The 24655-nt window shown below is 33.1% G+C and overlaps 1 long non-coding RNA gene and 1 other non-coding gene across 3 annotated transcripts in view; both read right to left on the minus strand.

Annotated features, from left to right (window-relative positions):
- LOC145681149 (uncharacterized) overlaps window positions 1–24655 on the minus strand; it is a 469136-nt gene that overhangs the window by 49685 nt on the left and 394796 nt on the right. The gene's annotated exons all lie outside the window — the stretch shown is intronic.
- On the minus strand, window positions 23031–23102 carry TRNAW-CCA (transfer RNA tryptophan (anticodon CCA)). Its single transcript has one exon. It is a non-coding gene; the product is annotated as a tRNA-Trp (tRNA).

Genomic DNA, 24655 nt, shown 5'->3' on the forward strand with positions numbered 1-24655 from the left:
GAAGTAATCCACCATGTCTTAAATGTAAAATAACCAAAAGTATATTTTTAAAAATGGATTTAAAAGCATTATTATTTATTGATACGTTGAAATCCAACAGGCTAATTAAAAGACAAGTAAATACAAAAGGAGCTATTGGGGTTTCAGGTATAGTGATTTCTAATTATTGCTTTCAATGTGAATATATAGAAATTCAAGCACGAGCAGTAAACGGTCTGGGTGACTTTGTCGCTTGTAAAACTGATGCAAAGATGAAATATTCAAGCTAATTTGGATAAAAGAATAGTATTTAAAACTAATAGGGGGTGGGAACTATGAGTTTGAGGTCTACCTTAAACTTGTTTTCATTGGTTAATTCAAACATGTCATTACATCCCACGGTGAAAAGTATAAATACCGCGGTTAAGAAAGCTACATAAGAATATTCTTGTACTGTTTGTAGTCGATGAAAAGATTTCTTCTTCTTTGTATGGTGGTCAATGAAGATATTTGTGCCTAGTGTTTTTATTTTAGTTTGATCACTTCATATTAATTTATCATCTCGTAATAAATTACTCGAACACTTACAGTGTTATTTAAAATTAAAAAGTCGTAAAAGCAACTACGTTGTAAACTATTATATAATTCGTTTACTTTGTCGAACTGAAAAATGTCTAATGCTGAAAACGTATTGGTCTGTTTCTGCGATAATATTCACATCACCATTCAGTGCTTAATAAATGCTTTTCAAATGTGGGAATCTAAAAGAAGTATGCTTCTTTGCAGTGGGTGTGCACGTGGATTGAAAGACGCAATAAACCATGACTGCATTCTGTTACATAAAAATATATTGAAAACAAAAGTACTAAATGTTATTATGGATATGGACACACAAAACGAAATTTGGTATACGTTTCAAAAAATGCACGACAATACTTTTAATAAATTAGAACAGTTTTTTCATATATATGATGATGCCATTCATAATGATACATTTGTTAATCAACTGATAGAAATATTTTTGCAGAAAGATTTTAAGAAATTCTTAATCTGGAATAAAAAACAAAGTGATAGTGATAGTGTTTGTGATTGAAAAAATATGAAGACGTATGGATGAAAATGTTACTCTTCTGTAGGTATATTACATGTACAAACTGTAAAAAGGCACAATTTGCCATGCTTTTTTTTTCTGTGAACGTTACAAGTAAATCTTACTCAAGTAAATATCTAAGAAAAAATAGTTACTGTGTAGTGCAGTGCAGTGCTATCATACTAAACATTTCTTCAAATATTTATGTGAATGAGTTGAAAACTAATTAACACAATACAAATTTTTTAAAAACTTGTGTAAAAAAAACAATATAAACTATTGAAAGTTGTTTCATATTGCTGAATAAATGAAGACTTTATACAAGCTTCATATTGCTGAATAATAATAAATCGTAGATTTTTTTTATTGTACTTTTTGTAAACAATAATCGCAAAAGCCTTCGGCTAGCAAAAGTTTACGTACACTAGTTATTAATTGGTAGTAATTATCTTTGTACAGTAAATATATTTGCTTACCACCCTTTATTTCTGAATATATCACATAAAATTCACGACTATTAAGTTTCTTTTCAAAGACAATGATTTGGTACTTGGGTGTCAGGTATTGTTGAAATTTTTCACATCATTAATAGTACATCCATTTCGATGCTCAATAGTAACATTGACATCATCACACAAATCGTTAGTTTGCTTCAACAATCGCTCAGGATTGTTTTTTTAATTTATACATTTGTTCATATTTTTGATCGGCCCTAGCCTTTTCGAGGATAATAGTCTTAGAAAGACATTATATGTCCTTGTTTAATGGGATGGTACACTTTTCCAAAAGAGTTGTATATTCCTCATACTTGGTCGATCCACGGGTTCGACATCTTCCCTTGCATGGATTATCAATGTGGATCTTACAATCCACCTTTTTTCCTCTTCCTTTACGGAGATGCACCTTCGATTAAAATTTTCTCATTGCTATTGAGGGTATTTTCCACTATGGCGAATAGGGCCTCCGGGTTCAATTCCTTTTTAGGACGTCATGTTGTGTACATTGTTTTAAGTTTAAGGTAGTGCTCTCGATAGTTATTCCTATATAGGTGTTCTTGTCAACATCCCTTTATTGTATGGGTTATTCCGAAATCAAACAGATTTCGTATATATTTTTCCGGATCTTCGATTCCATACACTTAATGGTTATTTCTGTCCCCTTTAGCCCGAAGTACGCATATGTTTATGATATACTCTTTACTATTTCAAATTCTGATACATCCATTATCTTAGGTACTTTTTGAAAACCCATTTTAGTTCTTAGGTTCCCCAAAACTAGGAGAACTTGGTCGTGGTAAGCTTGCCTAATAGTAGTTTAGCATTGTCCTTAACAAATAAGTGAGCTGTTTTACATGCTGCTTGAACTTTTTACAATTCTGATTTTTTTTTATATATATCATCTTTGTGGAAAAATCCGCACTGGTATAAATCAGAAATATCAGCATCGGTTTCACAGGATGCCAAAATAACATCCTGTCTTCCTTTAAATTGTTTTAATAACTCTGTTAACATTTGATAATATTTTTCATTGGGTACACGCACACCCTTAGAATGATAAGTATCCACCAAACGCTTCCAAAAAATCGTTTCTACTCAAAACTACGTACATGCACCCAATGCTATGAAATTTATCTACTATCATTTTCCATCTGTAGTAAACAACTTCGGATGCTTCATATCCGAACCGTTTTGCCATGATTAACAATTGAGTTAGTTCGTTTACATTTGTAGAAGTCATCTGTAATCGAAATAATGTATTCTTCTATTGAAATAATAATAATAATAAAAAAAAACATATAAATTTGTCTATTTCCCACCCATCTTTTATTTCGTTGGTTAGTTCACCCAAGTAGGGCTCTAATGTAAGCGGAAATTTCTCATCACGGTGTTGTACAAACATTATGCTGTCCGTGTCACAATATAATATGGCTTCAGTCCCTACAGCAGTCAATAGGTCATACAGTTTTAACCGTGCCCATAACGTATTGAACGCCACAAGAACAAGGTTTGAGAATTTCCATGGTTTGTTCTTATTCTCTGTATTGTGATACGTAAGAATAAGATGTTTATCTCCAATGGGTAATACGCTTTGTACTTCGTATTGTTGTGCCCATAGATAATACAAAAAAAGTTTTTCCAGTGTGTTAACAATCATGAATTGCAACAAGTCCGTTCTTTGTCCCCATTTCCCATAAAGCAAATTGAGGAATACTTTGGAGATATACCTCAATCTCGGGTTCTTCCTGATATTATTCTCCATTAACTCTATGCCTTTGTGGGCATGATACTCTTTAATGTATTTTTTGTTTGTCTCCTTTGGTTTTGCACCAAACAGGAAATCCTGAAGATTCCTGCTTCATTTGAAGGAAAGAATTCACATAGTCTTTAAACAAACTATCTGAATTACTAAGTTTGTAAGCACATGAATTACAATCCAATCTTGTTTTCTCTGATATCATAATTTATTTACTTATTTATTTATTTTTCAAAATATATATATATATATATATATATATATATATATATATATATATATATATATATATATATATATATATATATATATATATATATATATCGTTTGTGCCAAGATTGCTTTAGCAAACACTAAGTGTTAGTAAATGAGTTACAAAGTATGAAATTGTTAATATTATTAATTTCATCCCTAACAAATCATGTACATGTCTATTATTACATATAAATGTTCTAATGATATAATAATAATGGTATGAAAAAAAACTTTATATAATCACACCTATTTCTTTTCACGATGTATTTAAACATAACAATATAAATTCTATGCGTGCGCATACTCGTACTAAATTTTCGCGCATGTCAGATGCGTGTGTATACTTGTACTTGGTCTTCGCGCATGTCAGATGTGTATGTATACGTGTACTTGGTCTTCGCGCATGTTACAATATAATATAAAAGCGCGCATGCGTATAGCTGTAGTAAATCATATAAAGGAAGTAATACGTTGTTACAATGTACAGTCAAAAGCAATTTGTTTCCGCAGTTAAAAAGCAAAAAACAAATTCTGGTTCTTCATCTCATAATAATAAGAAACGAAAAGGTGAAATTGAAACCAATCTTTCTTTATTGCAAAGTGAATGTGTAAAATCTAAATACATTTCACCACGTGAAAAACGTTTTCAACTTGAAAAACAAAAGAAAATTATTCTTGTACATCCAAATGATCCTGACATTCCTGAAGAAGACGCTGAAAGATATAGGATTATTTATCCAACACAGGAAATTACCATAGACGATGCTGTGTATAGACGAAATTTCAGATACCCAAATGAAATACCCTTTGAAGAGGAAGTTGTAGTAAATCAAAATACAATTTCTAATGATATTCTGATATTCAATGGTGTGAAGTGTGGTTGTACTCCTAATGAAGTAAATGAAGTTTGTGTAAAACAGTTACTAGAAAAATATAAACTTTCTGAACCATTACTTTGTGAAGGTTGTGCGAATCGTAGTGAGAAAAAAACTGATCATAAATGTGTGAGTGAAAGTGATGAAGAATTAAATACTATTGTGTGGAATTTCCTAATCAAAAAATCAACACGTGATCAAATATTAAAACATTATCTAAAGATTCATGTGAAATATATAGATGTAAACATTATTCCCCATCTTATAAACAAATTTAATTATTCATATCAAGAAATCACGTTTAATGATTATCATATTTCTGACTTAAGAGAAGCATATCTTGAGCACGATAAATATGTGTATCAACAATCCAGACTGTGAGTACCAATGTCGTTTCCTAAAAACATATGACAATTGCGAATATCAATGTTCTTCTTTTTCTATAAAAGAACAATGTGTATTAATGTGTATTGATCGTTGGAAACCACCACGAGAACTTTTGTGTTATGGGTGTTTTCAAAACAAGAGCAAAATAGAAGAACACGATTGTATTACTTCGGACTATAATATGTTATGTTATAATGCATGGCGTACAATGGTAAGCGGACAAACTTTTGATGATTTATATGAAGAATTTGCAAGAGTGCATTCTGATACTGAAATTGATGATTGGGAATTTACATGGACATTATATAACATTTTATTAAACAAAGATAACATTCAGTTAATTACAGAGTTATTCTTAGTAAAAGATTTACATTATAATATGCATAAGAAATAGTAATAATGGAAAATAAAAACTCTTCTGGTAATCAATTACAAAATAATAATAATAAAAACAATGTGTATAAATTAACAAAAGCAAGTGATAAAAGACTTTCAGCAATAAATTGGCCAGTATGTATTTGTGCATATACTAATATAAATATAGATTGTATTAAACAATATATCAAGGAATGTATCTGTATGTAAACTATATATATATATATATATTATTGAAATTTGTAAATAAAATTTTTTTCTCATTTTATATTACATGTTTTATTTATTTCCTTACACATCTTATATATTTTACTTCAACGCGAAAATTTTTTCAATACACTTACAGTGTAAAAGTAAACTATGTTTCAAATATGACTTACAATTTATACGTAGGGAAAAATTCTTTAAAAATTTTTTTCATGAAATTAGGACTTTAACATGTGCATATAACAAAAATCCGTATGTTATGATTCGCCTACATAAAATTTGTTTGTGCGTTTTATATTGCATGCATGTGAAAAACGCTTTTCACATTTTTTAGTTTACGGTTTTGCATTTTCACAACTTGCATTTTCATTTTGACAACTTGTATTTTCATTTTTGTAACTTGCATTTCTAAATTTTTTTTTTGAAAATTACATTTTCACTTTTAATTTTGTTCAATCACTTCATATTTTTACGGATCGTATATTATTTTTATATTCTCCTTTCTTATCTTTTACCGATTGCTTCGTACACAAGCTAAGAGCAGCTACGCTGCGATTATTTTATTCGTTCGTGTTATTTATAACACTCGTTATTAAAATTGGTTCGTGTTATTTAAAATAACACTTACACAGACTCGTTTTTTTAAAATTGGTGTTAATTATTTGTTTTTGAAAAAACACTTTTCGACATTTATATCACGTGTATGTGAAAAAACTTTCTGCATGTTAGGATTCGCGTTTGTAAAATTAGTTTCTGCATGTTATATTGTATGTATGTGAAAACTTTTTGCATTTTGTAAGTATATAAATCATACTATAATATTACTGAGTTTCTGTTTTATATTCTCCTATGCCATTGCAAAGTCGGTTAATTTTAATAATGGATCGTTTTTATTTTTATATTCTCCTTTCTTATAGAAAGTCGTAAGAGCAGCTACCCTGCGAAATATTAAAAAAGCTCCTAATAAATTACTCGAACACTTCGTGTGAACATACTAAAGATGTTCTGAAATATTAATTATTTATTCTCTCGTCTGTTACACAAACTCGTTTTTTAAAAAATATTTTATTGGTTCGTATGCCAAAGCATACTCATAAGAGCAGCTACAAGAAACTATGTTTTCAAAATTGCAAACTTGTCAATGTAAAATACTCATCAAACTTTTAAATACTTCAAAGTATTAGTAAAATATATATATATATATATATATATATATATATATATATATATATATATATATATATATATATATAAACTCTTCTTATTCAAGCTGTTTGTTACACAAACTTGTAAATACTCATCAAACTTTTAAATACTTCAAAGTATTAGTAAAAATCAAGAAAAAAAATAGTCATCAAATACTCATTTTAAACGATTTTCCAAAAAGTACACGATAGAAAGCATAAATGAGTTTCACCTTGTAAAATGTCAATAATACTTTTTATTTAGGACAGTTTTAATATTAAATAAAAATCAAGAAATGAAATTCGTATAAATTTATTTGGATATAAAGATATATACAAACAAACAAACAAACAAGAATAGAAAATAATAATAATAATATATATATATATATATACAAACATAATAATAATAACACACACAGCTATGAAAATAATATATATATATATATATATATATATATATATATATATATATATATACAAATTATATTATATACAAAAAAAAAGAAATCAGTTTGTACTGTTTCTATCTTTTTCTAATAAGATGTTTACTAGTCCCTCAATATATTTCGGGTTCTTTAATAAGTTGTCATAATTTTCATTAAATAAATGTTCATTTCTTTTGTTAGCAGGATGTGACTTCATATATTTTTTATACACTTTGTGTCGCACATTTTTGTTGCTCATAATTTGCCATGCTTCTGCTTCAAGAGTCAATATATCTGCTAGAAGGCACCGATGCCCCAACTGATTGAAATAATTTAGGTTGCAAGCCATGCAAAGTAAAACTGTATTTGGCTCCCACTTTAAAATACTATCCTTAACACATGTTTCACTTATAAAGTCATTACTACATTTGCACTGACACTGTTTCCTCTGCACACGCAAATCCAATGGTGCCTTTTGGGGTGAAAATGGATAGTCCAACTGTGAAACACTTGGTGATGGCGTATTGGGTTTGCACTCTTCTATCTCACTCAATAACTTACAAAATTCTTCCTCCTCTTCCTCATTAAATAAATCGGGAGATGTTGGTCTTCCTTCTTCTTCTTCTTCTGCTTCTTCAGCAAGTGTCCACTTTATGGATGGAACTTGAAACTTCTGGTTTGTTGTTTCTGCTACTGGTACAGGTAAGGTTATTCTTGATCCAACAGGGGATGTTGGGATTAATACTGGATCTTCTCTTAAATCGATGATTTCTTCCTCTATAATAACATCAGGGGAAGCTGGAGAAAAATAGCACGTTTCTTCCTCTATAATAACATCTGGAGATGCTGAAGAAAAATAGCACGTTTCTTCCTCTATAATAACATATGGAGATGTTGGTCTTCCTTCTTCTTCTTCTTCTTCTGCTTCTTCAGCAAGTGTCAACTTTATGGATGGAACTTGAAACTTCTGGTTTGTTGTTTCTGCTACTGGTACAGGTAAGGTTATTCTTGATCCAACAGGGGATGTTGGGATTAATACTGGATCTTCTCTTAAATCGATGATTTCTTCCTCTATAATAACATCAGGGGATGCTGGAGAAAAATAGCAAGTTTCTTCATCGATAAACAAATCCGGAGATTCTCTATTGGATTTGAACTTTTTCCTTGGAGATTCTACATAGTCAAATGTAGAATCCCAATCTACTTCGTTGCAAAGTTGAATTTCTCGTTGTACTATACTGGCAGACGAATCCATGATGATACTATGCTAGTCTTCTCATCATACCCAGTATATAAGGAAAAACTTTATCGATAACATCATATCACGTGGTACTTTAAACATTTTTCAAACAGTCCTACCACGCCAATTAAAATATTTTCATATGTACTTTTCCAATTCTCTATGGAATTTTTATAAATATAGAAATAGCAAACATGTTCTCATATAATCTTTTAAAATATCAACATTTGGTATTTTCACTTTGGTAAAATCATTCCCCACATTTTACAACGGTATTCATAAGGCGTACTATTTAATCATCTGTCATCTATGTGCAGATTTAGATACATCACGTGTAAATAAATAGTTTACATGCTTTTAAAATAAAATCTGTTATTTACAACTTCTATTATTATTCATGTAAACAATACATCGACCCTACATACACCAGCATATTGTACACGTAAAATAACGGATGCCACAAACTATCTTTGTATTTGCATTCATTCATTCATTAATATAACAATCTTCTATTGCAATCGTATTTAACATCCCTTCATGTTTCAACATGATCATCATTCAATAGGTGAATGTTCTTTTGCATTCGCGTTCAATGACCTCATAGGTTCTACCATTCGTAATGTAAAAACTTTCTTTGTATTCATTATTAACAAACTATCATAAAACTTGTTTTTTTTATTAGTCTGTCTCCAACCTGTGATGTTTATCTTCCAAGTCACCAATCTTTCTTTTATGTTTTCACCGACATCGCCAAAGTTATTGCTATTAGTTTGTCCCCAATTTCTAATGTTCTACGTGTGCAATCTTTCTTTTATGTTTTCACCAACATTGTCTTTTGTTCATCTACCACGACACCAAAGTTATTTCTATTGGTCTGTCTGTCTCCAACCTGTATGCTTATCTCCCACGTCCGCAATCTTCCTTTTGTTCACCTACCGCGGCGCCAAAGTTATTTCTATTAGTCTGGCGGTATTCTGTAATGGTTACCAAACGTGTCAGCAATCTTCCTTTGTATTAAAATTCAAGTTTTAGCAACGCCGTGCAAGCACACATCATCACTCCTACCCAACCGGGTTTCCAAAAGCGCGGGAAAAGTTCAGTTCATGTCTTAAGTTCATCAGCAAAAGACGTACGAAAACCACGCTCTGTATATGTACCATCATAGTGTATCATACCGTACACGAGGTTTTACCACGCTCACCGAGTATATTCACACAGTGTTCGAGTAATAATTACAAAAGAATAAAAAATACGATCCAACAAATTAAAAAAAGTCCCGCATGAATAAATATTTCCCTCCCATCATACAGTATTCAGCTCCAATAATAAGGGTCCCGAGTTCGATCCCCGTACAATACAGCATTCATCTCTTGTGCTAAGGGTACCATATTCAATCCCCGTGCAATGCAGCGTTCACCTCTGTTGCTAAGGGTCCTATATTCAATTCCCGTACAATGCAACATTCATCTCTTGTGCTAAGGGTACCAGGCTCATTTTCAGTACAATACAGCATTCACCACTGTTACTAAGGGTCCCATATTCAATCCCCGTACAATGCAACGTTCATTTCTGGTGCTAAGGGTACCAGGTTTATTCACAGTACAATGCAGCATTCACCACTGTTACTAAGGGTCCCATATTCAATCCCCGTACAATGCAACGTTCATCTCTGGTGTTAAGGGTCCCATATTCAATCCCCGTACAATGCAGCATTCATCTCTGATGCTAAGGGTCCCATATTCAATTCCCATAAAATACAACATTCATCTCTGTTGCTAAAAGTTCCATATCCAATCCCCGTACAATACAGCATTCATCTCTTGTGCTAAGGGTACCAGGCTCATTTTCAGTACAATACATTGTTCACCAATAGTGTTAAGGGTCCCGGGTTCGATCCCAGTGCGTATCACACATTATAAGTGTTCTGAGCTTCTTATTTTTAACAAATAAAATAATCACCATCTCCTTTAGCCTAACAGGTGGGACTCAAATATTAATTTAATCACTACTACGAAAGTACGTGATACAGAATGACGTATCACCAGATTTAATTCAAATTTCCATTATTATTATTTTTAAAAATACCCAGTATAAAGTCTCTACAGACACGTATACACACTCGAAAAAGAGTACATGACCTTTCCATGTCAGCACAACTAAAAACAGAAATATAACAACTTTCCAAATCCATGTCATCAACCCCTAATGACATACACGACACCCTCTGACAACATCCATTAAAGAACCATGTTAGAACATCATTATTACGTAAAGTACCGCTAACATTCCAGCTTTCGGGTGTAGAAGGTCGTCAGGTTCTACTCGAGAGCAAACATCCATGGACAAATTTTCTCCAGAGTAGAAATAAAGTCTATCAAACTGCCCTGTCGAATGCTGCGGACCAAATCTAAAAGGAGACATTATAGCACCATGGTGGTCTTTCAGTACATTGTGTGATGGAATATTTGTTTCTTTTCTAATAATTCGGTAAGTAGCAGAAATTACCACTAGCAAAAACAAAAGAAATGTTTTTGCGTTTTCTTCAAGTAGTAACTTCTGCCATCCACTAGAAGAAAATGTACAGATCTTCTTTTCATCCACTTCCAAGTTGTCATCGCCATATATAGTTCATAAACCATTTACCTATAAACTAAATCGAATAACATTTTTGTAGCTTATTTCATGCTCTTTCAAATGGAACAATTGAAAGACTCAATAAAATGATCGGTAACGGAGTTAAGTGTATTTAAGCAAACTTATGTTTCTAATCCCGGAGGCCATTTTGATGACGTCAACATAGGAGTTCAGCGTGTTAAATCAAGTGTTTCCCAGGTATTTTAAAATTATTTATTATGTATATAAATACTGAGTAAAATTTGGGACTGGTATATGGAAGTGAAGTATTTTGGCTGAATTTGTCGCTATCTGTTAGAAGTCGTGACCGCCATTTTAATAGTGTAATTAACACGTTAGGTGTGATATCTCAGTTATTTATGGACCGATTTTCTTCGTTAATAGCTCATTTTAAAGGTAATGAAATTAATAATATAACACGTTACGTAAGTGTTTCGTCCAAAACTAAGGGTTTCGGAGTTATTTTGTATTTTTCTTCAATAAATACTCATTAATTTATTAAATTCTTAAATAACTCCGAAATGGTTAATTTTAGAGGAAATATTTCGGTAACAGGTTTTATTGTAAATTTAATTTCCTTTAAAATGAGCCAAGTTTGAAGAAAATCGGTTCATAAATAACGGAGATATGGCTTATTTTATGAATCGAGCTGTCGGCCATTTTGATGACGTCATCACACGAGTTCTGGACATTGGATCGAGTGTCTCCCGGCGGTTTTCTGTTTTTGGTATACATATAAGAACTATGTAAAATTGCAGACTGGTAGCTGGGAGTGAAATATTTTGGTGGTTTCTGACGCTAACTCCATGCATTAATAGGGAACTTTAGAAGAACAGGTAGTGTAAATGATGTCCCAAGATCCGGTAGGCCAGTTTCAGCAACACGTGTGGAAAAGTGTGCAGAAGTAATAGAATCATTGTTTTGCACTCCTCAAAAATTCAGTAGACGCCTTTTTTGAGTTAAGTATTAGTGATAGAAGTGTTCATAGAGTCTTAAAGAAACTTAAGATAAGCTTTACATCCCTCGTTTGTTACAAAATTTGCATAATGGAAATGAAGACAGGTGATTAGAGTTTTCCACAATTTTCATGAAAGAAGTTAATGGAGATGAGACTTTTCTTGATAAGATACGATGGTCAGATGATTTTCATAGGGCAAAAAACAGTAAGATATATGAAGATGCGGTTTTTTGCTATAGATTCAGCAGACCAACAAAACTTTCCATCTCCATCGTTAACCACCTATTCAAACCGGAAATGGTTAAAATTAATGAATTTCGGTTTCAACATTTGTCGCCATAGAACAAAAATGGTAACATATAGCGACAAGCTATTTTTTTGCAATCAATTCAGCGTGTCAAGAGCACATACCAACTCAACCCTCAACACTCTACCTACACCGGAAGTGGTTGAAATTCACTACTATTTCCGGTCCCAATACTTATTTCAGTAGAGCAAAAATGGTAAGAGATATTGAGATGCAATTTTCGTAATCGATTCAGCTTCCTAAGCGTGGGTTCTATCTTCTCTTTTAACCATGTATTTAATCAGAAAGTGGTTTAAATTGACAATTTCCGGTTTCAAACTTTATCGCTATAGAACAAAAATGGTAAGGCATAGTGAATAATGGCTTTCTGATATGGATTCAGTGTCTGAGGAATAAGTTGCGTCTTCTATCTTATTAACCTTTTGCAACCAGTAATTTAAACGTACTATTCCAAAAAAAAAAGAGAAAGAAAAAAGAAAAAAGAAAGAAAAAAAGAAAAAAGAAAGAAAGAAAGAAAAAAAGAAAAGAAAAGAAATGAAGCGAAATTAAATCGTTAAGTGTAACATCCCACGATTATGCCCTTTAGGATAAGGGAGACGGATGACTAAAACAAATGAACATTGAAATGAAATCTTTCAGTTTACCGTCCAACGATTACGTCTGTTACAGGGGCGTGATTTCAGACTTCGCTTGAGGGGGGTAAGAGCACCACCGACATAAGGCTTCCACGTTTTGTACTATATATTAGTAGACAATCGATTAAAATATATCAATTCCTCAAACTCTTGGGGGAAAGCAATTGTCCCCTCCTGCCCACCCTAAATGACGCCCCTGGTCTGTTAGGCTAAAGTGTACAGATGATGGAAGAATTGGTGGAATGAGAATGTGGAAGGAAACGGGAATACCCTAAGAAAACCCATGGACAGAATGTGTACTACGTCAAGTTTGAGTATTGAATTCCTGTATTTTGGAAGTCTAGTAAACGGTTTATTAAGACACTGGTATGGAGCGTAGCGCTGTACGGATGAGAGACGTGGACATTGAGAAAAGCTGAAATATGTAAGCTAGAAGCATTTAAAATGTGGCGTTGGCGCAGAATGATGCCCATATCATGGACCGAAAGGAAAAGGAATGAAGACTTACTAAAGGAAGCTAATGAAGGACGACAGATCATGAAGATAATAGGAAAAAGAACATGCTTGGTCATCTTATTCGACACTCCGATTGGATCACTGTGCTGATAGAGGGAAAGGCAGAAGGAAAACCAGGAAGAGGAAGACCAAGGATAGAATATCAAAATGCAGTTACGAAGAAGAGGCCTTATCAAAGTATAAAACAGGTCTCCGAAGCGAGAGAAAAGTTTTAAAATTTCCATGTTGCCCACCAACCTATGGTTAAGGTGAACAAGAAGACCATGTTTGACAAGATGAAACGAAACTAACTTATTTTCAAAACAAATTACCTGATGGATTTTCCTAACACTTTAGATACCAAAATTGCCCAAAATAAAAAATACAATTTTCGTGATGAGATATAAGAACGACACAGAGCTCTTCCAAGAGAAACACACACTTCCAGTAGAAACAAGACATCACTTTCACGAAATTTTTATCGAGACGAGACGGCCTCATACAGTTCCTGTCTCATGGGAAACTCCTATTGGAAACAGTGACTCAACTAGGTTAGTTGTCGCCTGGGGCGTGAACTCGTGAGCAACCAAACTAAAACGCTCACCGACTACAGCTGATATTGGCATCACATAGTAATTATCCTATTCCATTTTTTCTTCAAGTAGTAAAGCTTGATTTCAAACTTGCACTATACTACATAATTTAATTTTTAGTACAAGATAAAACACCAAACTAATTACTATTTGTTTGCCAAATAATCTGAGAATAGCATGCTTGACATATCCTTATAGTCTTATCATAATAACTGCAAATCACAATGTTTTTTGGAATTATATTGCGTTGAGCATATGTGTAGAATGAATCAACAGTCTGTTGTTTTAGCATAGAATATTATTAATTATGACAAACAGTCAAGCTATTGTCTCGAGTATTATACTCGGACATTATACAAATCTTTTAAATCGATGTAAATTAAATGAAAACACAGAAAGCTGGAACTAAAATGTAAGTTTGCCTCTTTGGCTGCAAAGGTTCTTACAGTGTTCCCCAAAGATAGTCTCGAAGCTAACTTATGCTCTATGGATATGATCCTAAGGTTGAGAGTCATTGTTGTCCTATTAAGTTTCTGGGGTATTTTTTTAATGACCTTTAGTTTGTTAAAACTCTTTTCGTTGCCTTATAATGAAAATATTTGCCGTTTTGCGCCCCCAAATCCGGCGCCCGGGGTACAAGCTTCGTTTGCTTCCCCCTTAGTTACGTCACTGATTAGAAACACCATTTTCTTTACTTTTATTAGTTACGTCAACCCCGTTATTGCATGTTATATCAAAATTACTGACCAAAATGAAAAAAGACTGCAAAATATATTTTTAAAATAACATGTAAGATTCTTTTAAGCATCGACTGGTAGGCAGTCTACGGTGAACAACAAAGGATTCCAACCAGTTTATTATATAAGTACTTGTAACAGACGGCAAGTAGCAGTAATTAAAAATATTTCACATTTAACGGACATCCAAACACTTTTATTTACGCAGCACGCAGAGAGAGAGACAGAGAGAGAGAGAGAGAGAGAGAGAGAGAGACAGAGAGAGAGAAAGAGAGAGAGAAAGAAATAGTGTATCTTTTGAAATGGAGGGAAAATTTTAATTGTTTTCTCTGACCTTGAATTCTTTTGACTCTTGCTATAACCTCGGTCTGTTAATAACTTGTAAAGACCCAGTTACTTAATACTTCCCCTTCCACAGTTCACTGAATTGTTTATTACTGAGCGCAAGTTAGGGTTTTCTCTGAATTTTTTTACACTAAATATCAATTCAGCAACTTACCTTATACGAGGTATTATTTTCTACACACAACTTAGGAAAAAACCAGAAAATAATTACAATAGAAAGTCGTTTGTTATACTCAAAAAATAAACAAAAAAATATGTATGTAGCTTACTAGATGTGCTTCAATTACGTGTTATTTTCAGTGGCGGATCCAGAAGGTAAAATCTGAGGGGGCAGCCAGAACCCAGACTATATGATAGATATATCATGAGTTTACGTACATCATTTTATATCTCCTTCATTTATATATATATCTCCCAACATAACTGTTGCTTGAGCAGTTGGATAATCCCACCAGGTGAAGCTAATCAAAGAAATGCTGCTAGCGTCGTGAGAGGGCAATCATTAATATTTGGATCCCCTAGAAAAAGTTGTTTTGGGTTTAGTTTTCGCATTCATCAAAACCCATTAACGCGCTTGCTGAATTGGAAGTAAAACGATTTCCAAACATTGCTAATACGTGATGGAATTAAAATTTCAAAATTGTGAAAGCAGTGAATGAAAATCAAACACAGGTCTTACAATTTCTTAAGGACATTGCTAGAAGATTCAGATAATTGGGGCATCGAAACTTTTATGACTGCAAAAGCCTACGTGTTTTCATTGACGGATTTCAATTTTGTATTTCTACTAAATGTTTTGACCCATATTTTTTCACTCATGCACATCTACTCAGCATTCTTCAAAGTAAGTCCTTGGATGTGAAATACTGCATTGAAAAACTAAGAAAGACGATATCTCACCTCACATTTTTATAACGGTTTTATAAGTTAGTGCCAAAATATAATTATGAGAACAACGCAACCCAATGATATAACTAAGTATTCACAGAGAAAATGCAACACATTACGTTCTATCTCCTATCTAACCAACTGGGGTCCCACCTTCATGTTTAAAATTAATTTAATTTTAGCATTTTAGCCTTTGTCTCTCAGTACAGTCTTGATTGTATTGCAGTTTGGAATGAACGTTATATATTGCTGTCAGGGGAACAGAAGCTACAGTGAACGAATAAAAGCCAAAATACTGATGTCAGGAACAGAATCTACTGTGAACTAATAAAAGCAGAATAAACTGATTACAGGAACAGAATCTACTGTGAACTAATAAAAGAAAAATATACTAATGACAGAACAGAATCTACTGTAAACTAATAAAAGCAGAATATACTGATGTCAGGAACAGAATCTACTGTGAACTGATAAAAGCAAAATATACTGATATTAGGAACAGAAACTGCTGTGAACTAATAAGAGCAGAATATACTGATATAAAGAACAGAATCTACCGTGAACTAATAAAAGCAGAATATATTTATGTTAGAAACAGAATCTACTGTGAACTAATAAAAGCAAAATATACTGATATTAGGAACAGAAACTGCTGTGAACTAATAAGAGCAGAATATACTGATGTCAAGAACAAACTCTATTGTGAACTAATGAAATCAGAATAATCTGATGTCAGGAACAGAGCCTACTATGAACTGATAAAAGCAGAATATACTGATATTAGGAACAGAAAATGCTGTAAACTAATAAAAGTAGAAAATACTGATATCAAGAACAGACTCTACTGTGAACGAATAAAAGCAGAATATAGTGATGTTAGGAACAGAATCTACTGTGAACTGATAAAAGCAAAATATACTGATATTAGGAACAGAAACTACTGTGAACTAATAAAACCAAAATATACTGATGTTAAGAACAGAATCTACTGTGAACTAATAAAATCAGAATATACTGATGTCAGGAACAGAATATACTGTGAACTAATAAATTCACAATACTCTGATTACAGGAACAGAATCTACTGTGAACTAATAAAATCAGAATATACTGATGTTAGGAACAGAATCTACTGTGAACTAATAAAATCAGAATATACTGATGTTAGGAACAGAAAATGCTGTAAACTAATAAAAGCAGAAAATACTGATATCAAGAACAGAATCTACTGTGAACGAATAAAAGCAGAATATAGTGATGCTAGGAACAGAATCTACTGTGAACTGATAAAAGCAAAATATACTGATATTAGGAACAGAAACTGCTGTGAACTAATAAAAGCAGAATATACCGATATCAAGAACATAATCTATTGTGAACTAATAAAAGCAAAATATACTGATGTCAAGAACAGAATCTATTGTGAACTAATAAAATCAGAATATACTAATCACAGGAACAGAATCTACTTTGAACTGATAAAGTAGAATATACTTATGTCAGGAACAGAATCTACTGTGAAATTATAAAAGAATATACTAATATTAGGAATAGATTCTTCTTTGAAACAATAAAGCAGAATATACTGATAACGGGAACAAAATCTACTGTGAACTAATAAAAGTAGAATATACTGATGTCAGGAACAGATTCTAGTGTGAACTAATAAAATCGGAATATGCTGATGTTAGGAACAGAAACTGCTGTGAACTAACAAAAGTAGAATATACTGATATCAAAAACGGGCGGAATCTACTCTGAAATGATAAAAGCAGAATATACTGATATTAGTAACATTATCTACTGTGAATTAATAAAAGCAGAATATACGGATGTCAAGAACAAAATCTAATGTGAACAAATAAAAGTAGAATATACTGATCACAGGAACAGAATCTACTGTGAACTAATAAAAGAAAAACATACTAATGACAGAACAGAATCTACTGTGAACTACAAAAGCAGAATATACTGATGTCAGAAACAGAAGCTACTGCGAACTATTAAAAGCAGTATATACTGATCACAGGAAAAGATACTACTTTGAACTAATAAAAGCAGAACATACTGATATCAGAACAGAATCTACTGATAATTAATAAAAACGGAATATACTGATCACAGAAACAGAATCTACTATGAATTATTAAAAGCAGAATATACTGATGTCAAGAACAGAATCTACTGTGACCTAATAAAATCAGAATATACTGATATTAGGAACAGAATCTACTTTAAACTAATAAAATCGGAATATACTGATAACAGGAACAAAAACTACTGTGAACTAATGAAACCAAAATATACTGATGTTAAGAACAGAATCTACTGTGAACTAATAAAATCAGAATATACTGATGTCAGGAACAGAATATACTGTGAACTAATAAATTCACAATACTCTGATTACAGGAACAGAATCTACTGTTAACTAACAAAATCAGAATATACTGATGTTAGGAACAGAATCTACTGTGAACTAATAAAAGCAGAATTTACTGATGTCAAGAACAGATTCTACTGTGAACTAATAAAAGCAGAATATACTAATCACAGGAACAGAATCCAATGTTAACGAATAAAAGAAATATATACTTATGACAGGAACAGAATCTACTGTGAATTAATAAAAGGAGAATATATTGATGTCAAGAACAGAATCTACTGTGAACTAATAAAATCAGAATATTCTGATGTCAGGAACAGAAACTACTGTGAACTAATAAAAGCAGAATATTCTGATATCAGGAATGGAATATACTGTCAACTAATAGAAGCAGAATATGCTGATGTTAGGAGGAGACTGTAGTGTGAACTACTAAAAGCAGAAAGCAAAGAGGGTGAGTTCCAGTACGACCTTCAAGGACTTTTGAACGCATAAATAATGTAGGACTGTTAAGAGATATCAAGTCTTGATTAAAATGCAATTAAAAGGCAACAAATATTTGTGTAATATATTTAGTTCGTTGGATTAGAGTTTAGCATCCATTTCAGTACTTACACTACATGAGACACTACATATTAAAGTGGGATGCGAAACATAAGCCACCAAAAATTGCTTGTTTTATGTTTTGCAGTCAATTTTAATGAACCTGACCTAATTTCGAAATAACATTATTTTACGTTACTATATACAACGATAAATTGTGAATATCATATCTATCTATCTATATCTTCCTTTTAGGGGCGCACGTACGGGGCACCACCAGGTTCGTAGCCCCAAAATTTCTTATCTCAACATATATTTATACAATTTTGCAATAAAACTATATTTAACAGAGAAATGATTATGTAGCATGAATATTTGATCTTACACTTCATCTGTACTCCTTCATATTAAATAAACAATTTAGTTCTATCTTATTTTCTTAAAATACAGGTGGATGTATTTTACAAATATTTATTCGTCTTCTCAGGTGCAGAATAATACCTGTTCGATACTACATAGACGTTGTGACTTGTACTATTAGACTCCCCTCCTTAAAGTTTAGACTCTTCCCAACAAAAATTTTTGAGTACACTCCTGCTTCCCTTTTTCTCCTTAAAAAATCGTAAACTATTTCTCTCTGAAAAATCTCATTAACCTTACTTCAAAATCATCTAGGAGCAGCGGTGACTCAGTACTAGAGTGTTCATCTTTGATTACTTAGGGTCCTGGGTTTGATCCCAGCTCTGAGTTCTCAAGTTTCCTCACACTTTTTTCATTCCACCATTTCATTCATTTCTAATCCCCGCCGTTTCCTTTAGCCTCGGTGCATAATTGTGGAAAGTTAAACTATTTCATTTCACTTTTTCAAAATCATCTTTTTTTATGCATGCCAGCCTCTGTATATATTTAAATTAAAATGTTCATCTCAATACATTTCAGTTGTCTCATAATTTGTAAAGAAAATTAAACTCCTCGTTTTGTCACGAATCTCATAGTTTTTTTTAAAAAAAAAATTAGTGAAAATAAATAAGCTTACCTTTGTACGCATTCTGTAAGCAGTGAATATAGCAATTGGCCTTCTGTAACGGATTGTTGTGGCACTATGAAACAATGACCCTCTTCGCTTATCAACTTCAGCAAATATTCCCGTCTGGGCGAATAGCGCATGGCACGCAAGATGTACACTCTTCAAATATTTTGTGTTGTTCATGTGAGTTACATAATAATCAAGATCTGTTGTAGAACATATACCTGCAGAGGGGAACAAAGAAGGCAGGGATTTAAAAAATGTTTTTTTTTTTTTTTTTTTGGTAATAAAACATTACTTAAGAGGCCTAATGACTGCGAAATTAAAATATCGTTAAGTTTACAGTAATTATGTGATATCTTCAAATAGATAAAAGATAATCAAAACGTGGAACAAGATCTCGCTAGATAATATTATTTTGCATGATGTACCGTTAGCACGAGTCACCTAGTAGCTTTCCGTTTGCAGTCATTTAGAAACGCGAAAATAATTGAAGATTTTCTAAATGGCTGGAAATCAAAAGCAGATAAGCGAGTCGTGATAAAAGTATCTCATGTAAAATAATATTGTCTAGCGAGCTCCTGTTCCACTTTTCGATTATCTTTTATCTATTTGAAGATATCAGATAATTACTGTAAAATCAGCGGTATTTTAATATCGCAGTGAGGGGGGCCTTTTAATGAGTAGATTTAGGATTTCTGTTCTTCTAAAGGTAAGAATTCTAGGCGGGCCTAAAGAAAGAGAAAAAATCTGAAAGAAATAGACAGATTAAACGCTTTGTCAATTGAAAGCCGCTTTAGTAATTGGTGAGTATTAGTACTGTTTTATGGAGAAAGTGTTTAAACTTACCTCTCACGTTTTTGTTTATTTTCATGATGTCAGCATCACGTGAATGCTCTTGACGTCATCAAGGAATAGGTAAAAGCCAGGTAAAAGAGAATTTCTGTGTGCTTGAATTAACAAAACCAAACTTTGTTATTATTCTGAAGTGCTGTTTTTGGAACATAGTTTAGTAAACAAGCATCTATTCGCCTAAGTGAATATTTTTGTGCTGTATCCCGTAAAAAGGTACCGGTATGTATGGGCCATCTTTTCCGATGAGAAGACAGTGAAACACTTATCTTACATGTGACATGAGTGGCTGCTGCCTCATCTACAAGAGAACAGCGACAATTTCATAATTCTCTAAGATGGAGCTCAGCCGCACTAGTACCTTAATAATGGACTTTACCTGGACGAAAATCTGCTTCGGAGTTGAATGGGCCATTCAGTAGACCTAAACATGTACGTTGTGTGGGCCACCATGAAGTCCGGATTTTAATACCAAGTGACTACTCATAGGGATACATTCAAGGTCTTCGTTTTACTCCCTCCGGAAATGAAACACGAACTAGCCAAAGATCTGTACGCTATCCATATAACATCAAGGGATCTGGATGCGAAAAGTATTTTTTAAGGAATGTAAGAAAGCCCCAATTATTTTCCAATATAAACTAAGTTGAAACGAATCTGCATGTCAGATATAACACAGGCAACATAAAGTCCTTGCCTGCTCATCAATGTCTCCAGTAGATAGAAAATGGCTTTGGAATGTAATAGTTGTAATATCATATCAGAATATCACTTCTCAACGCTTCATGTAAACAGGTAGTTTAGTAAGCGATACTCTTATAATTTTCAGCAAACTGTACTCTTGCTGCTAAATATCAACTTGCTGCAGGTATGACAGCGACTTATAATTTAGCAAACGGTACACACACAATCTTTCTATCTCACATTAAAATATTATTCCCCAAAAAGTTGGTGAGAGGTTATATTCCTATCGAATTCCCATACAAATTACACTCTCTTCTGTAATTTCTTATTATTTGTGTGACAATGGGCTCCTTTTCTGTTCTCATATCTGTCTCACCTTTTCAGATTTTTCGGGGTTGCAACAGACTTTATGGACACGCTTAAAGATTTTAATAACAGAGTCAAGTGCTGCCCCAAGCGGAATGCATGAGAACTCCCCAATTTTGGTAACCAGTTTTGATCTTACCTTGACTAAAGCTTTCAGGAAATATATACATCTCCCCCACTTTGTGGGTTCAGGTTCAAGTACATCCCGGGTAAGAGAGAGATGAAACTTGGACTAATATGGAGTTTGGTGACTTAAGTCATTTGAAGCAATAATTGGGGAAACACGAAAATTCAAAACTTCACACGAATGCAGTATTACAGTTATGTGTTTGGGGAAAACATAACATCGTACAACCACTTGACGGTGCTTATAGGCGTAATATTGAGAAACACAATGAATAAGTTACAAAAAACAGACACGTTGTTTCTAAACCCATAGCCAGAACACTAACCTAAGGGATTGGAGGGGCTAACTTAGGTTAATGTTATACGTATGCAGTGGCGTATTTAGGTTAGTGGCTTCCGGGCTTAAGCCCCCCCCCGAAATCTTACTTTGTATAGTAAAGTAAGTGAAATATCTTGCAGAATTTTCACATTTCCATGCAAAGTCCCCTCCCCCCGAAAGTTAGCAAAGCCCCTCCCGAAACAAAATCGTAAATACGCCACTGTACGTATGTATACATACCAACAAAGAAATGAAAGCTTCAAAAAGCTGAATACCTTTGACCATCAACTAGCTTTGGGCCTGCTGCTTTCTCAAGTAATTAACTGTGTCAAATTTTGTGTATCTATTGAGTTAGCCCTTGAAGTGTATGTGTGTACTGAGGGGAAGAGTCTGGATCTAACTTAATAACATACGTCTGGCTAGGTCACGAGTCGCCACTATTTGTACGTTATTGTTAACATTAAAAAAGTAAAATCCTCATATATCTTCATTGCTTCCATATTGTTACATAACACATTACTTACATAAGTTTTACAAATATATGGATTCCTTGACTCTAGGACACTTCTATGGTAAAGCATCATGAATTACCACACTGCCTTTAGATGTTTAACTTAACCTCACTTCGCTTTTTATACTCTGTGGGTAATAGCTACCTTATAGAAGAATCCATGCTTAACAAGTTAGGCTTTCATTAACGTATTTCTACGTAGATACGCATCTCACAGGTAAGAATAGCCTACAATATATCACTAGACTATTCAAATATTATTACAAATTTCTTCCGTAAATTTAATTGAATACATTATTTACATTAACTTCTTGTTAACAGAACTAATAAAATGAAAAAAATAACGTTTATTGACCCCGACGTGATTTGAACACGCAACCTTCTGATCTGGAGTCAGACGCGCTACCGTTGCGCCACGAGGCCACCCGTTCAGGTATAGGAAACATTGTCCATCTAGAAGATTTCAGTGTTACAACAACCCTCACAGAACTTTTTCTGCTTCCATGAAAAAATAATCCTTAACAATTACATAATGAAAGTGACCACGTGATAAAACCACTGAAAATCCCATAAGTATACCTAAAAATAAATTGCTAAGATTTCTTTATATGAAACACAACTTAGGTAATGTTATTTTACAATTAGTAAATCTGATATGATGTGAAATTTTTCTTGACCCTGACGGAGAGTCGGTTAAGAATCTCAAAGACCTTAAGCACTTCAAAGATTTTAGCACACCCATACGTATATGTAATTCGAAGTAATAAACAATAATATAGATATGTAAGAGTAAATTCTGTCAGTTTAACGATATGCCATTTAGGCTAAGGAAGATGGAGGATTATGGTGAGTGAATAATAATGGAAGAATTAGTGGAATGAGAATGTAGGGGAAATGAAATATCTGAGAAAACCCACCGACGTAAACCTTACAGCACAATTACATAGCAGGAATATGCCTATCATGTTGCCCAGGTACATGGGAATGTGCCCAGTATGTGCCTTATGTACCTCTGAGAGAGAAATCACATGGATGGCAAGTGATAGTCACAGTCTATGTCCGCTCCTAGGCACGTGCTTGACATGTACCTGGGGAACTTACCTAGTATGTTCTTTCTTCACAAAGAACAAATATTAAAAGCCACGATTTTCAATGTACTACCTCATCATGAACAACGAAGGGGAGGGAAATGTACTCGCACTCAGAAAGCCCTAAACACTGCAAATACAATCTCTTTGTGACTGACTTTTTATTATTTAAATATTAATCTATTATGTTAGTGAAAGATAAAGTAAATACATCTGCAGAGGAAAGATGATAATCCTTTTTGTAGAATTCAATATCAAGCTTCAACCTCAATATTTGTGTTTGCAGTTCCAGTCCAACTAGCTTTTTTATTTTTTTATTTCTTGATTTTCCTTCTACATCTGTTAAAATTAAAAAAAAAAACTTGTTCCCATTTTCAGTGATAAGGAATTTGTTTGTGACAAAGACAAGACTAGTTTTCATATCAAAACTGTGATAACTAACTAAATGGAATAGGTGTTCGCTAATGTTCGAGAACTGAGATCTTGTATTTAATAACAACCAAGCAATTCGTGCTGGGATTTGTTCGGCAATTTGCTTTAGCACTGTCCATGTGATCTTAAATTAATGCGACTTAAACATGATTAATGAATGTAGTATTAAAAGAAAAGATTAGCTTACTAAATTTAACTATCATCATTATGAAGTCTGTTTCCAACAAAAAATAGTTATTTTAAATAATTCTACAGCTATGACAAATTTTGCCACACCACGTAAATGCAAGTGGTGCACATATGGTAGAGCCGGCCCTTTTTAGGTGCAGTTAGCCGTCAGTTAATATAAAGCACCGAAATTTCGAAGTTCGTAATGGACAACACCGTGTTCGTGGGTTTTCTCGGGGTTTTCCCGTCTCTTACCACACTCCTAGCACATCAGTTCTTATATAGTCC

Source organism: Thermobia domestica, chromosome 3, assembly GCF_964235325.1.
Source record: "Thermobia domestica chromosome 3, izTheDome1.hap1.1, whole genome shotgun sequence".
In the NCBI taxonomy this organism is placed as follows: domain Eukaryota; kingdom Metazoa; phylum Arthropoda; class Insecta; order Zygentoma; family Lepismatidae; genus Thermobia; species Thermobia domestica.